We start from the raw sequence: 16,959 nt of genomic DNA, 5'->3' as shown, positions 1-16,959 counted from the left end.
CAATGCAAAGCTTAAATAAATGCTGATTTAACAGAGGTATGTAAATATTATTTATTATCTAAAAGTACTTCAATTTTGGGGTGCCTGGGTGGCACAATCGGTTAAGCATTGGCTTCCTGGTTTCCATTCAGTGGCTCGGAGCCTGATCTCAGGGTTGTAAGATTGAGCCCCACATCTGGCTCTGCACTCAGCATTGTCTGCTAAAGTTTCACTGCCCTCCCTCTGCCCCTCCCAGCCTCAGATAAATAAAGAAATCTTTAAAAACTAAAAATACTTTAATTTTTCAGTGAAAAAACTAACATATTCTCAATAACAGCATCTGTTCTTATCAAATAAAAAATGACTATAGTCAAGCACTGGACAAATTGCATGCGAGCCAATGCCAGTGGGGGACGCGCTGTCAGAACCGAGGTGTCAAGGAAGGGTGGAAGAAGACACAGGCCCAGAGAAAGGCAGGCTCCAGCTTCCCTCTATAGCAGGCGTCAGCAGGGAGCCAGTAACATTGACAGAACAGCCCCAGTTTTCAAGCATATAGACTTTTAGAGCTGGAAGAAATCTCACTAAGGAAATACGATGCTTTTCCTTGCCTTCTTATAAATGTAGAAATTGAACTGAAGGCAGCACAAGAAAGCAGACAGCCTGAAGCCAGTCAGTTGTTCTTATTGTTGTTGTTCAGTTGTTCTTCAGTTCACTTATTTATTCTTCTTTATGCAATGGGCTGACTTAGGGATAGCAGAGGAGCAGTCATAGGCCCTGTGCAGAAGAAACCTCATGTCCCCATAAGATGGCCTTATTACTCTGGGGGGCAGAAGTCTCAAAGCAAATGCAACAATGTGCTAGGAAGTGATGAGAAGGCAGTGACTAATTACCTAGAATGGGGCGGGTGGGGGGCCTGGAAAGGAGACTACACTGGAGCATAATAGAAAGGATCCTAACAATGGAACCTAGACAGCTCTGCATTTTGTCCCGATTCCTCATTCATAAAAATGCAAAAACAAAGAAATAAAGAAAAAAATGCAACATATTTTACTCAGAGCTAAATGAGCATTACAAATTTAATCACCTAGAATCACTGTGATCAGGAGTGTGCAGAAAGAAAAAATTAAAACGTGCATACATAGAATCATAGCTGGAGAGTTTTTCAGAACCATGGAACATAAGGCCTGGAAAGATGAAATATGTTTCATTAATAAAAATGAGGGAAATTTACCAAAAGCATTTCTTACTTTCAGAAAATTTTGCGTTTCTGTCAAAGCACTGAACCAAAACTGATAATGGTATGGGGGCCCAGATACGAGGGCTTAAAACCCACAACAACAAACTCTGCCTTCTCCTGCGATATTCTATAATCTCTGAGATTGCATCTACATTCAGTTTATCCTTCCAATGTGTAATGCAATTCCAGAGGAAGTGACCAAATGGGCTTGGGAAATATTAGGCTGCTAGAGTTGTCAAAAACATAGTTAGCTATTAATAACCTTTTAGATTAATTATATTTTCCCTCCTCCTGTTAACTTCCATTAGAAGTGCTTTCAAGTACCACTGATTTACTATTTAAAAGCATATAATGTTTCCTGGACAATCTTTTTTTTTTAATTTTTAAAAAAGATTTTATTTATTTGACATAGCAAGAGGAAGAACACGAATTGGGGGAGGGGAGAGGGAGAAGCAAACTCCCCACTGAGCAGGGAGTCTGATATGGGGCTCGATCTCAGAACCTTGGAATTATGACCTGAGATAAAGGCAGAAGCTTAACTGACTAAACCACCCAGGGACTCCTTTCCTCAACAATCTTATGGGGGAAAAATTTTTAAGTCTTTTCTAAAATTTAATATAGTTAGAAAATTCATAAAACTGGATTTATAAGGTCCATAAATAAATACAAATTTAAACTATCTATGCCTGGCCTCTTAGCGAACCACTATAATTTCAATTTTCTAATTTTTTTTAGAGACTGGAGGGAGGGGCAAAGGGAAAGGTAGAGAAAGAATCTTAAGCAGGCTCCACACCTAGTGTGACATGGGGCTCAATCTCACAACTCTGAGATAATAACCTGAGCCAAAATTAAGAGATGGACACTTAAGCAATTAAACCATCCAGGTGGCCCTCAATTTAAATTTTAAATGCTATTTAATGAATAGAAATATACCTTTGTTTAGTATCATAGGTCCTGCTGTAATTTAAACAGGAAACCTTTTGCCCAGAAATGACCCCACAACTATATGGTCAATTTATCTATTACAAAAGAGGAAACAATATACAATGGGGAAGAGAGAGTGTTTTCAATAACTGATGTTGGGAAAATTGGACACCTACATGCAAAAGAAGGAAATTGAACCAATTTCTTACACCATACACAAAATTAAACACAAAATGGATTAAAGACCTAAATGTAGGGGCAGCCCCGGTGGCTCGGCAGTTTAGCGCTGTCTTCAGCCCAGGGTGTGATCCTGGAGACCCAGGATCGAGTCCCACATCAGGCTCCCTGCATGGAGCCTGCTTCTGTCTCTGCTTCTGTCTCTGCCTGTGTCTCTGCCTCTCTCTGTGTCTCTCATGAATAAATAAATAAAATCTTAATAAAAATATAATAAAGCAGCACTGTCTCATCTCCAACAAATAATCTCTGATGCTTACAGGAATGTGAGAAGTCCACACACTGTACTAAAACTCATCATTAAAAAAAAAAAAAAAAAAAAAACCTAAATGTGAGACATGAAACCATAAAACTTCAAAAAGAACACAGGTAGTAATCTCTTAAACATTGGCCTTAGTATTTTATTTATAAATAGGTCTCCTCAGGCAACAGAAACATAAGCAAAAATAAACTATTGGGACTACATCAAAATGAAAAGCTTTTGTACAGCCAAGAAAACCATCAATGAAACTAAAAGACACCCTACTGAATAGAAGAAGATATTTGCAAATGATCTGATATGGGATCAATATCCAAAATATATTTTAAAAATATTATACAACCAAACATTAAAAAACCAAGTTAACTCTATGTGAAAAATGGGCAGAGGGACGCCTGGGTGGCTCAGCGGTTGAGCAGCTGCCTTCAGCTCAGGGCATGATCTCGGGGATCCTTGCGGGGAACCTGCTTCTCCCTCTGCCTGTGTCTCTACCTCTCTGTGTCTCTCATGAATAAATGAATAAAATCTTTAAAAAATGGGCAGAGGATCTGAATAGACATTTTTCTAAAGAAACCATCCAGATGGTCAACAGACACATGAAAAGATGCTCAACATTACTGATCATCAGGGAAAACACAAATCAAAACCACAATGAGATAATCACCTCACACTTGTCAGAATGGCTAGAATCTAAAAGACAAGAAATACCTGCTGCAGCCACTGTGGAAAACAGTATGGAGTTTCCTTAAAAAGTTAAAAACAAGAACTACCCCATGACCCAATAGTTGCAATACTGGGTATTTACCCAAAGAATACAAAAATACTGATTCAAAGGGGCACATGCACCCTGATATTTATAGCAGCACTATCAACAAAAGCCAAATTATGGAAGATAATCCTAGGACAAGAGTACCCAGAGTGTGGCTAGAAGTGGATTGCTGGTTGTTCCACAGGATGCAGTCAGAGGTTAGGAAGGGGCCTCTGTTGCCCTGAGGTAGCATTTCTGCTCCTGAAGCATACTTACTCCCAAGAAGACATAATGACGATCATATGTAAATAGTAGTTCCATATACATTTAAATTTTTTTAAATTTAAATTCAACTTAATTAACATATACTATACTATTAGTTTCAGAGATAGAATTCAATGATTCATCAGTTGCATATAACATCCAGTCCTCATTACTTCAAGTGCCCTCCTTTACGCCCTTCACCCAGTTACCCCATTCCCCCAACCACCTCCCATCCAGAGACCTTCAGTTTGTTCCCTAGACTTAAGAGTCTCTTATGGTTTGCCTCCCTCTCTCTTTTCGTCTTATTTTATTTTTCCTCTATACACATTTTTTGGAAATTAACATTTTCTCATCTGAGAAAACTAAGTGCCACATCCCATAGAAAATTCTCTATTCATAGCTTTTAATTCTTCCAAAGGCACTGCAAGTTGGACATTGATTCTCTTACTCTCATTTGCCTAGCACCAAGTCTAAAGCATAAGAGTGTCTGCCTACAAAGTTGCCATTCTTTCCAGTATACCATGTTCCTTCCAATCTCAACTTAAAGGCACACAACTGTATCACCGTTCCTATCTTTATTAATTGATATCCTCCTGGCTGTGCAATTTTCTCTCATAGTCATGCGTTTCTGCTAACAAGCGAGGAAGCTAATACATTTCTTAAGATAAAGCAATGCCTGTTACAGACTTTCATGATAATTTAAATGTGGAATAATATTTACCCAGAATCATTACAGATTGATTAATAAGTCAAAATTATCTAATCTTTTCCTCCAACAGAATTCATTCTTACTAGGCTAGTATATAAAGTGGAGAACATACAAATTTAAAAGATTTAAAAATCTCTTTAAAAGAGTTTATAAAAATACCCACAACATCCTGGTGGAAGAGATGAAGAATCAGGTGTCAAACGTTACTAACATCATCTATGTTCAAAGACACAAGAGTCATTAAAACAAAAATGTTCAAGAAATTGATACTAAATATAGTGACAAATACCATCTGTAAGCATGAAATATATTTCTATGTTCTTCTGTTTTCTTTAATTCCTTTGATTAGTATCTTACAGTTTTCAGTATACAGGTTTTTCACCTCCCTGGTTAAATTTATTCCTAGGTATTTTATTCTTTGTGATGCAATTATAAATTGATTTTGCTTCCTTAATTTCTTTAATAGTTTATTATTTTATAGAAAGGCATTTATATTTTTATTTGAGCCTTCTATTTTCTTGATAAGTCTAGCTAAAGGCCTGTTTTCGGGTTATCTTTTCAAAACATCACCTATAAATTTCATTAATTTTTTCTATTGTTTTTTTATCTCCATTTCATTTATTTTTAAAGATTTTATTTATTCATGAGAGACACAGAGATAGAGAGAGACAGAGAGATAGAGACACAAGCAGAGGGAGAAGCAGGCTCCATGCAAGGAGCCTCATGCGGGACTTGATCCTGGGACTCCAGGATCAGGCCTGGAGCTGAAGAGAGTCTCAACCACTGAGACAGGAGTCCCTGATCTCCATTTCATTTACATCCACTGTAATCTTTGTTCTTTCCTTCCTTCTGCTAATTTTAGGCTTGGTTCACCTCTGATGCTAGTTGTTGAGGCATAAAGTCATTTATGTGAGAACTGTCATCTAATACAGTGGTATTTTTATTAAAAACTTTGTTCTTAGTACTGCTTTTGCTTTATACCCTAAATCTCACTATTTTGTTTTTCCATTTTCATTTGTCTGAAGATACATTACTATTTTTATTTGGATTTAGTCCTTGTTCCATTAGCTGTTAAGGTATTTATTGTTCAATTTTCCTATATTTACGAATTTTCCAGTTTTCTTGTGATTTACTTCCAGATTCACAGTATTTTGGTCTAAAAACCTGATTTATATGATTTCAATCTTCTTAATGATAGTACTTGTTTTATGGCCTAACATATGATCTATCCTGCAGAATGTTCCATGTGCACTTAAGAATGTGTATTCAGTTTCCATTGAATGGAATTATTTGTATGTGTCTGTAAGGTCCATCTATAAGGTCTAATGTATCACCTAAGTCCAATTTTTCCTTAATTTTTGTCTGAATGATCTATCTATTGTTGAAAGTGGCATAATGAAGGCCCTTACTATTATTTTATTTTTATCTATGTCTCCCTTTTATCTATGTTAAGATTTGCTGTATATTATTTAAGCGTTCCTATGTTTGGTTGATAAATATTTCTAAATGTTATAGACTCCTTTGGTCCCTTTATCATTATATAATAAATTAGCCTCTTGTTATAGTCTGTGATATAAAGTCTATTTTGTTTGATATGAATGTAGCTACTCCTGCATTCTTTTAATATCCATTTACATAGATTATTTTTTCCTATCCTTTCACTTCAGTCTGTGAGTCCTTTTGTTTTTTTTTTAAAGATTTTATTTATTTATTTGAGAAAGAGAGAGAGAGAGCACAAGCAGGGGAAGGGGCAGAGAGAAGCCAATTTCCCACCGAGCAGGGAGCCTGATGCAGGGCTCAGCCTCATGACCCTGGGATCATGCCTTGAGCCAACCATGCTTACCTGACTGAAGCACTCAGGCATCCTTATTTACTTTTTTCTGCTTACTTTAAATTTTATTTGTTGTTTATTTTATAGTCTACTAAGATGAAGGCTTACATTATTAATTTTATATTTTTCTCCTTCTATATTTATATTTAATCTCTCCAAGTATTTGGAGTGTGTCCATTCAGGCTGTTATAACAGAATACTATGGACTGACTGTGTTATGAACAAGAGAAATTTATTTCTTACACTTCTGGGGGTTGCAAAGTCCAAGATCAAGTTGCTGACAGATCCTCTGTCTGGTAAGGGCCAGCTACCTTATTCGTTGATAGATGTTTATGTTCTCAGTAAGTCCTCACATAGCAACGGATCCAATGGAGATCTCTGTGATCTCTTTTATAAGCACACTAATCCCAATCAGGAAGGGCCCACCATCATTATCTACTCACTTCCCAAAGGCAACTCCTCCAAATACCATTTCATTGGGGGGGAGGAAGGGGGTTAGGATTTCAATATATGCATTGGGGGTGGGGGGATATAAACATTCGGTCCATCATAGGGTACTTCCAGCTAGCTTTGTTTTTGATTTCTAGTCTAATTCCTTTGTGGATTTCTGATTTCTAAACTTTTGAATTTGTTCAAGTGTGGTTTATTCACTAGAATGTGTTCTATCTTGGTGAATGTTTCATGTGATATGAGAAGAATGTGCCATCTCCGGTTGGTTGATGAGTATTCTAGAGAGGTCAATTAGCTACAGATATCAAGTAGATCCAGTAGATTGATGGTGTTGTTCAGTTCAACAGTGTCTTTACTGTTTGATAGAGTTTAAAAATCTCCAGTAGTTGCAGATTCATCCATCTCTCCTTTCTTCAGTTCTATCCCTCTTTGTCTCACATTTTTTGATGCATCTCAAAGATATTTATGTATTCTTAAGAAATGAACTCCTTTATCAACCTGTAATGCCTATATTTATCCCTTATAATATTCCTTACTCTACAAAGTGTAGGTCAATAAATTTCTTTTCTTTTTTAGGGGGAGGGAGGGAGCTCGAAGCTTTTAAAGAAAACTATGTCAATTTACTACTTACCACTAAGCTAAGAGAGCAGGGACTTAAGTGAACACAAATTACTAAAATTTCAATCTTTAAAATATAGTTTAAAATGCCACTAGAGGGATCCCTGGGTGGCGCAGCGGTTTGGCGCCTGCCTTTGGCCCAGGGCGCGATCCTGGAGACCCGGGATCGAATCCCACATCGGGCTCCCGGTGCATGGAGCCTGCTTCTCCCTCTGCCTGTGTCTCTGCCTCTCTCTCTCTGTGACTATCATAAATAAATAAAAATTAAAAAAAAAAAAAAGTGAAAAAATAAAAAAATAAAAAAATAAAATGCCACTAGAAAAATAAATGACTATAATCCATAATAAGCAGTAACAAATCTTAGAGAGAAAGGAGAATCTAATTTAAGTTACCACAGTTGCATGGCCGGCTTAGTCAGTAGAGCATGCAACTCTTCTTCTTAGGGTTTTGAGTTCAAGCCCAACATTGGGTGCAGAGCTTACTTTTAAAAATGAATAAAATAGGGCGCCTGGGTGGCTCAGTGGTTGAGCGTCTGCCTTTAGCTCAGGGCATTATCCTGGGGTCCTGGGATCGAGTCCCACATCGGGCTGCCTGCATGGAGCCTGCTTCTACCTCTACCTGTGTCTCTGCCAGGTATCTCTCTATCTCTCATGAATAAATAAATATAATCTTTAAAAAATGAATAAAATAAGATACTACATTATAACATTCAAAGTGTCAAATTTTCAACAAAAAACTATAAGTCATCCACAAAAAGAAGTAAGCATGACCCATTCACAGTAAGAAAAGAAATGAGCAGAAACCTTTCTATCTGTGAGGAAGCCCAGAGGTTGGAATTAATAGAAAACTTCTTTAAATTAAAAGTCTTGGATATATTCAAAGGGCTAAAGGTTATCACGGGAAAAGAAGTAGAGGGGAACAAAATAACAATGCTACACCAAAAGGGGAATATCAATAAAGAGATAGAAAACATAAACAGGAAGAAAGTGGAATTTTTCAGGGTTGAAAAGTACACATACTCAAGTGAAAAATTCACTGAAGAGATCCAACTGTAGATTTGATGAAGAAGAATTGGTAGACTTGAATACAAGTCAACTGTAATTATGATGTCTGAGAAGCAAAAAGAAAAATAAATGAATAAAAATGAACAGAGTCTAAGAGACCTGAGGGGCACTATCAAGTATAACAGCATATGCATAACTGGTGCCCCAGCAGAGAGGAGATGTCCCTAATATTTGACAAAATATTGTCCGCTGAAGTAACATCAGACAACTTCCCAAATTTGATGAAAGACCTAACTCTTTACATCCAAAAAAACTCACAAATTCCAAGTAAACTCAGATATCCACAGTATGACACATTATAATCAAGTTGTTGAAAACCAAAAACAAAGGGAAAATATTGAAGTAGCAATAGAATATAAAATTCTTGATAGTTTTTTTCTTCCAGCATTTTAAATGTCATCCCACTGCCCTCTAGCATCCCTAATTTTTTATGAGAAATTGGCTCTTAATCTTAATGACTATTCCTTGTAAGTAATATACGATTACTTAAAAACAGTATAAGAAAATTCCCAGAAATAACTATATAAATTTCTAGAATGAAAGACCCTAGTGAATGTCAAACACAGTGGATAGGGAAAAATAGACCACTGCCACCCTCTCCCCTGACCCCATGACAACAACTGTTGTGAGCAGTTTATCAAGTTACTCTTAGGATCTGATTTCCAGTACAGACTTACCATGCTACATGATGCAACATTGAGTGAGAAGTACTTGGCAGCTCTGCCCTACCTCAGCCCCATTTGTATGGACCCATTCAGTAGGGAAGGGGGTAGTGAATAGTAATTGGTAATACCATGAAGAATGATATTAGTAAAGGAGATATTACAAAAGAGAGGTTTTTTTTTTTTTTAATTTTTATTTATTCATGATAGGCACACAGTGAGAGAGAGAGAGGCAGAGACACAGGCAGAGGGAGAAGCAGGCTCCATGCACCGGGAGCCTGACGTGGGATTTGATCCCGGATCTCCAGGATCGCGCCCTGGGCCAAAGGCAGGCGCCAAACCGCTGCGCCACCCAAGGATCCCAAAAGAGAGGTTTTTAAGCTGTAAGTTACTTTTTCCGATAAGCATTTGCTTATTTCACTGCTCATGTGATAGACACAGTTTTGGACCTTTCGTAACCTGTTAATACCCAGAATTTTCAACCAATATATAATGAACTAGGCACAATGTTTAGGAATTGTTTCATGATTGAATCTTCCCCTCCCCCAATATAGTTTCCACTTTCCACATTCCATAATTCCGTATTTTCTGAGACAAAGAAAAATGACAGAAGCTAAAAGATTAGTAATATGTGTACTTTGTAGAACCTTACAATATTAAATGTGATATGCAGGCAATAAGAGTTTTGAATTTTTGCTTAAAATTAGGACAAGCTTCCAAAATTTTTGTTCTTTTATTTCTTAGCACTATCTTATTAATACCGTGTGTCCGTAGGATCAATGGGGCTTTCTCAAAACTCATTAGCTAAAGAATGTGTTTCATTCATAGCCCTAGGGATTCCTGGCTGTGTTCTGTGACAATTAAAGTGATATACATTATCATCCTGTCACCTTGGATGCCTATTGCAAAGTTCCTTAATCGTCACCTGTTAAGTTGGTGGGGGAAAAAAAAAAAGTATTATTCAGGCACTTTGGCTGAGAACTAGGGACATTCTACTAGGCAGAAACATTGTGTTTGAAATATTATTCTCTTTGTTCAGAAATTTCAAATGCCAATTCCAGAAACAAAATTAACTAAACTAAGCAAGTTAAACCATGCTGCTAATGACACAACTTGAGGTGTGTGAGGCAGTGATCATGTAATTTAGTACTGTTTTATAATTCCAATATATCCTGCTGTGCTGCAGCTATCAAAACCCATAGAAAACCCTTTATTTCCTCCATTTAGGATTGTAACAAACGGACACCTAACATACAGAGTAGGAGTATTTAAGCCAGAAGTTTATACAGAGGGGACTATCCTGCTCTGTTTTCTTCCTGCCCTCAAGGCCTGACTGGTTTATATAATTTCTTTTGAATTATTTTACAAATCTCATGATCGGTTTTGCTTATTAGCAACTGATCCCAATTTTATTATGTACCCTGCAGGCCAGCGATCCAGTGCAAACTGGTACCAATGCCAATAATTCATCCCATCTTTTATGGTGCTCATATGCTGCCTGGCCCTGTTTAGAGTCCTTTAACACCAGCACAATTCAGGTCCCCTGACCACTAACACAGTCTGTTAACTTCTTCTCCCCCTCAAGGGTGGGTGTGCTCTGTATTCTAATTAAGTTAAAGACCATTTCCTTTAAATCCTCAATTCATCAAAGCTGGGGCATGATATATTGTTGATCAAAAATCTGACAATGGCATTGGAATTGAGGGGGGTCAGCTTACCATGCTAGTCACTGAAATGAATAATGAATAACTGTCAAATACAGGTAATTTAAATGAATATTTTGCCCAATCAGTTTTCTTGGGGGATGGTACAGTGCTCTGATTTAGTCTTGAAAGTATTCTTCTCATTATGTTGATTAAATCATTTCCCTACTGCTATTTCTTGCCTAATGATAGATTACACTTGAACCATTTCTCACCCCCTGGGCCCTAAGTGACCCACTGTTACATTTCAAATATGAATACATTTGTATGATTAGAATTTTGGTTTGGACGTTGAATGGCTCTACCCTCTGCCCCTAATAAGGGCTTCAAGGCAATGACAAACAATTAAATTGTCTCTGAGCACAGAAATTCACAAGTTCTGAAATCAGAAAGCAATCCTTATGTAATTCTTGGTGGAATGCATAGTTAGAAAGCCCAAACTGCTTGACATGAAAGCACATTCAGAGACCTTGTGATCCAATAGGCAGTCCCCATTCCTAAAGCACAACCTAACAGCACAACCTCCTCATTGAGCACTGCAGTGTGGGTCAAATTCTCTTCTGCTTTAGCAGATGTCAGCACCAGAGAGAAATCCTGCATCCTTCCCTGGACCCCTGCAATCACAGTAGGGAATTTGCTTATTGTTCTCATATTTAAGTAGAAAACCCACAGAGACTTGCAAACCAGGGGTAGAAAAATTCACTGAGTCACTGAGGGGAGCCTTCCTTCTGCAGATGTATCTGACTCAGGACAGTGGAAGGGATTCAGGCAAACCACACACTCTCATTTAGAATGTTCCCTGGATTTCACAATTTCACCATTTACCATCAGTCCAGAGGAAGTGGCTTAACTTAAACCTTGTTAGATTTAAGAACATCAAGTTTAACACTTATGAAATCAAACTAAGGGTCATTGACCTAAAATGATCTCAAAGAGATTGACAGGGGAAAGTATATAAAAAATGGATTTAAGGCCCCAAGGTCCCATGGTGGTAGTTCTTCATGGATTTCTCTTCCATTCACTTAAGCACTAAGGCCCCGTCTTGTATACAAGCCAGACACCATCATTGTCACTTCCCCAATAGCTGACAGGTTCCCTTTAACCGTAATGCCTATACTTGTGACATTTCCGAATGATTTCCAATTAAAATCATTTGACATCTGTGTGTTTGCTTTGAGATTTGATTATTGGGTAGTTTTAGAACTGTGCATCATTTGCTCTCAGACTCATTGTTGGCCCATTTTAAATGCAAACCAGAATCCCAGGCTGTCTTCAAATCATGAATACAGAGAGGGATATTGTATCTTGAGGAAGCTTGAGAAGAAAGAGAAGTATCCTTCTGAAAAAGAAAAGCCTGGAGCCTAACTCCCAGAAACCCTATTATAGTGAATGCTGGCTCTGAGATTTCTGAAGCTGACATTCAGCATATAAACAAGTGCAATGTCTCCTGATTACCTCAAGTAATTAGGGAGCACGCCCCACCCAAGACCTCTACATAATTAGAAGTATCTGGTAAGCAAGTATTTACATATCTTCAAGTCATATTATGTCATGAGGACAACTGAACTGATGAAAAGAGACATTTACCATAAAATAAAAACGGATCACATTGAAACCAGGAGTCATGTGAAACTCATAGCTGAGGATTTGGGAAACTGTTTTAATTGATGAGACACAGCGGCTCTGCCTCATGAAGCAAATCAGAGCATTACAGGAGGAATGTAAATATGCAGAGGTCAGACTATCACAGCAAGAAGAGCTGCAGACACTATGAATAGTATAGGTCCCTTGAAAGCGGTTTCTAGCTTTTCTCTTCTCTCCTCACTTGGGATGTATAAATCAGAATTTAGGGGAAAAGATTCTCTCTCTTCCTTCTCTCACTCAATTTTATCTTTGCTGTGCCATTTCTACTTACTAGAGAATTACCACCAAGTGCTTATGGTGATAATGAGTTTTGGACAACTGAAGCCAAGAGAAAGAAGTAGTTTTACAGTTCTGACAAACACACCATCATTTCATGTGACTGCATTTGCATCCCAATAATTATATTCCTTAGAATTACAGCAATAACGGCTTACTATAGGTCTAGCATTGTCATATGAATTCATTTAATCCTAACAAAAATCCTCTGAAGTAGGTGCTCTTATCATTCCTGTATTAATGATTAGGAATCTGGACTAAAGTGTGATAAAATGATTTGTTCAAAATAACCCAGTTTGAATTCGTAATTTGAAATTAACCAATCCAACTTCAGTCAGATTTTAGCAATGCTCGTTTGATTTAGTTGTTATTTTTCCAATATGTTTACACGCATGCATACACACAAATGCATTTTAAATCAATATTATATATGTTTCTTTGGTAATGTTGACTTCTAAGTATCAGTAGTCAACTATAAACTGGGGCAGCCTGGGTAGCTCAGCGGTTTAGCGCCGGCTTCAGCCCAGGGCATGCTCCTGGAGACCAGGGATTAAGTCCCATGGAGTCTGCTTTTCCCTCTGCCTATGTCTATGCCTCTCTCTGTGTCTCTCATGAATAAATAAAATCTTAAAAAAAAAAAACTATAAACTGTTCTTAGATGTCTATGATGAGTTCATTTAAATCAAACAGCGCGGAGAACAGGGTGCCTCAATGGCTTAGTGGGCTGAGCACTGGATTTCAGCTCAGATCATGATCTCAGGCACCGGGGATCCAGCCTCGCTTAGCACGAAGTCAGCTTGTCATGAAGTCAGCTTCTTCCCTCTCCTTCTGCCCCTCCCTCCATGTGCACACTCTCCCTCTAATACTTCAAAAAAAAAAAAAAAAAAAAAAAAAAAGCACAAAGAACATTTTCCTATGCCTTTTTTCTATCTTTATTGGTCACATTTTTTTTTCCGTTGATCATATTTAAAATGTTTTTAAGTCATCCCGTGTAGAGGTCCTCTTGTATCCTTTTCTCTAACAGATTCCTTTTCCATAGACCACTTTCTTATCCGCTTCTGTCAGTATCCTGTGTCCAGAACACACAGAACAGAGGTGCTGGCCTCCGTGTAGAGGTATACAGCCTACCTAGACTAGGAGGAACAGTCAGCTGGTAAGCACATACAATTTGTTGCTTTTTCTGTGTCTTTGGATGCATTTTCCAGCAGTTGCATATCTTCCTCTCAAATATTTATTTTTTTTTTAATTTGTTGATGACAGACACAGAAAAAGAGAAAGAGATATAGACAGAGAAGCAGACTCCCTATGGGGACCACGATGCGAGACTTGATCTCAGAACCCCAGGATCACACCCTGAGCCAAAGGCAGATGCTAAACCACTAAGCCACCCAAGCATCCCCCTCTCTTACATTTGAACACACAAACATACACTTTTTCTCCGAATGTCTCAAGCTAATTTGTATCATGACTTTTCCTAACTATATCCTCTGTGTCATAGGTAACTAGCAAAGAGATTCTGTAAGAATCCTTCCCAGCTATGATAAATTTTCTATTTGAGGGTGGGCATACTTGGATTAAGATGCCTGGCAAAACGAATGTTAATAAACCCTAGAAACCCTAATAAACCCTAGAAAGACATACTAATACCTAGTGACATACAGGAGTTAAAAGCTTTTGGTAGTTTTAAAAATATGCAATCCAAACTCAAAGACAAATGTCCAATTTCATACTAACCTTAACAGTGGATATGTAAAAATTTCATTTTTTCTTAAAAAATGATTTAAAAAATTTTTTTTATTTCTTTATTTGACAGAGCAAGAGCACACAAGTAGGCAAAGTGGAAGGGAGGGATAAGGCTCCCTGCTGAGCAGAAAGCATGACGTGGGACTTTGATCTCAGAATCCTGGGATCACGACCTGAACTGAAAGCAGAAGCTTACCTGACTTAGCCACCCAGGCATGCCAATACCTATTTATTTTTAAAATCAGTTTTGGATTCATAGCAAAACTGAGCAGAAGGTAGAGGGTTTCCCATATACCTAGAACTCTATATATGCATAGCCTCCCCATTATTAACATACCCCCAGCAGAGTAGTACATTTATTACAATTAATAAACATAAACTGACAGGTCATCAGATTTCATAGTTCGCAGTAGAGTTCACTCATGGTGGTGTACATTCTACAGGTTTAGACAGAAGTATAATGACATGAATCCACCATTAGCATTTATTCAGGAGAGTACCAGAGAGGTACAGACACAGGGAGAGGGAGAACAAGGCTCCTCACAGGGAGGGAGCCCGATGTGGGACATGATCCCTGGATTCTGGAATCAGGCCCTGAGCCGAAGGCAGACATTCAACCACTGAGCCACCCAGGCATCCCACCATCATTATAGTAACTTAGAGTGGTTTCACTGCCCTAAAAATTCTCAGTGCTCTTCCTATTCAATATTTTCTCCCTTCTGAATCCTGGCAACCACTAATTTTTTGTACTTGTCCCCATAGTTGTGCCTTCTCCATGATGTCATGTAGTTGGAATTATGCAGAATGTTGCCTTTTCAGATTGGCTTCATTCACTTAATAATAAATATGTGAGGTTTCTCCATCTTTTCATGGCTTGATAACTCGTTTCTTTAACACTGAATCATATTCCATTGTCTATCCACCAGTTTATCCATTCATCCACTGAAGGATATGTTGGTGTTTTTTTTTAAGTATTGGTAATTATGGATAAAGCTGTTATAACCCTCTACATGCAAAATTTTGAGTGGACAAGATATTTAACTTTTTTTGGTAAACACTAAGGAGTGCAATTGCTAGTTTGTATGGCAAGAGTATGGTCAGTTTTTTTAAGAAACTGCAGTCTTCTAAAGTGTTTTTACCATATAGCATTTCTACCAGCAATGTATGAAGGTTACTATTGCTCCATATCCTCACCAGCATATGATATGTTCAATATTGAGGATTTGGCCATTCTAATAGGTGTTTAATGGTATTTCTTTTTTTATTTCATTGGTTTAATTTGCATTTTCCAGATGACACACAACGAGGAACATCTTATATACTACTTTCCACCGTTTTCCGTTTTTTTGTTTGTTTTTGGTAAGGTGTTTCTTATGGTCATTGGTCCAATTTTATGGGTTTTTTTTTTTTTTTTTGGTATTGCTGACATTTAGGAGCATTGTGGACAAAAGGAAAATGGTAGTAGAGAATGTATTATTTGTTTATTCAAGAGGTGGGTATTGGTATTTGTAATAAGATAATCATTCCCTTTGGAAAGATAAAGCCACAATACACTATATATTAAACTGAACCCACTTCCAAAACAGGACAATATTGAAGATAGTTATATTTCTTGGTGAAAAGGTACAACACTTAAGTAATAGGTTAAAATTTTAAAAATTACATTAAAGGAAATTGATGTGGAGTAGATCAAAAATGAGTTTGTTCAAGAAAACTGCTTCCAGAACCAAAAACTTACCTATGATTTATATGTCTCTCCTCACATTAAACACCCCCCAAACAAAATCTATAAATAAAAAGCTGTCAAGATAGCTATTACAGTAGCATGACAGTGGAATTTGATCTTTTCTACTTGAAGTGTATGCACTTTCAGATCTGTGAGCTATTTGAGGAAAGACATTTTAAACTACAGCAGTTTAAAACACCCTTGCCTCATACAATCCATTAGAGCTGAATTACACAGGCCTTCAATCATTTGATGACTGAGTTTTGTGTGAGAAAAAGACCGATGTCAAAAGAAGAAGGACAGGGACAGTTTTTATGACATGTTTTAAGAGAAGAAACGTGGTTAATATGAATCTGCAGAAAGTCTTCCTCTGACAAAGTGCAAATTGCATCAAATTTGGGTAAATAACCAACATTTACAATGACAAAGGAAAATAAATGAGAAATTTTAGCCTTGGCACTTAACTGTATCCAGAAGAAACTACCAATACTTTAAGAAACAGCTATTTAGTCAAGCAATTCCTCAGGCAATAATTTTCTTATTGTTTTCTTTGTTACTTTATTCTAAGATCCTCTGGAAAATAAATGAAGAGGATTTTTTTTTAATGAAGAGGATTTTTAGAGAGAAATTCCCTAAGTTTTCCAAAGAGGAGAGGAGAACACCTTTCCCTAAGTTCTAAGGGAACTTATTATTAAATAATATTATTTATTATTTATTATAAGATCCCTTATTATTAAGGGATCTTTATTCTAAGATCCTCTGGAAAATAAATGAAGAGGATTTTTTTTTTTTAATGAAGAGGATTTTTAGAGAGAAATTCCCTAAGTTTTCCAAAGAGGAGAGGAGAACACCTTTCCCTAAGTTCTCTGTAAACCTAAATGAATAAAG

This window comes from Canis lupus, chromosome X (assembly GCF_011100685.1).
Source record: "Canis lupus familiaris isolate Mischka breed German Shepherd chromosome X, alternate assembly UU_Cfam_GSD_1.0, whole genome shotgun sequence".
NCBI classification, from domain to species: Eukaryota; Metazoa; Chordata; class Mammalia; order Carnivora; family Canidae; genus Canis; species Canis lupus.
This window is presented reverse-complemented; position numbering follows the sequence as displayed.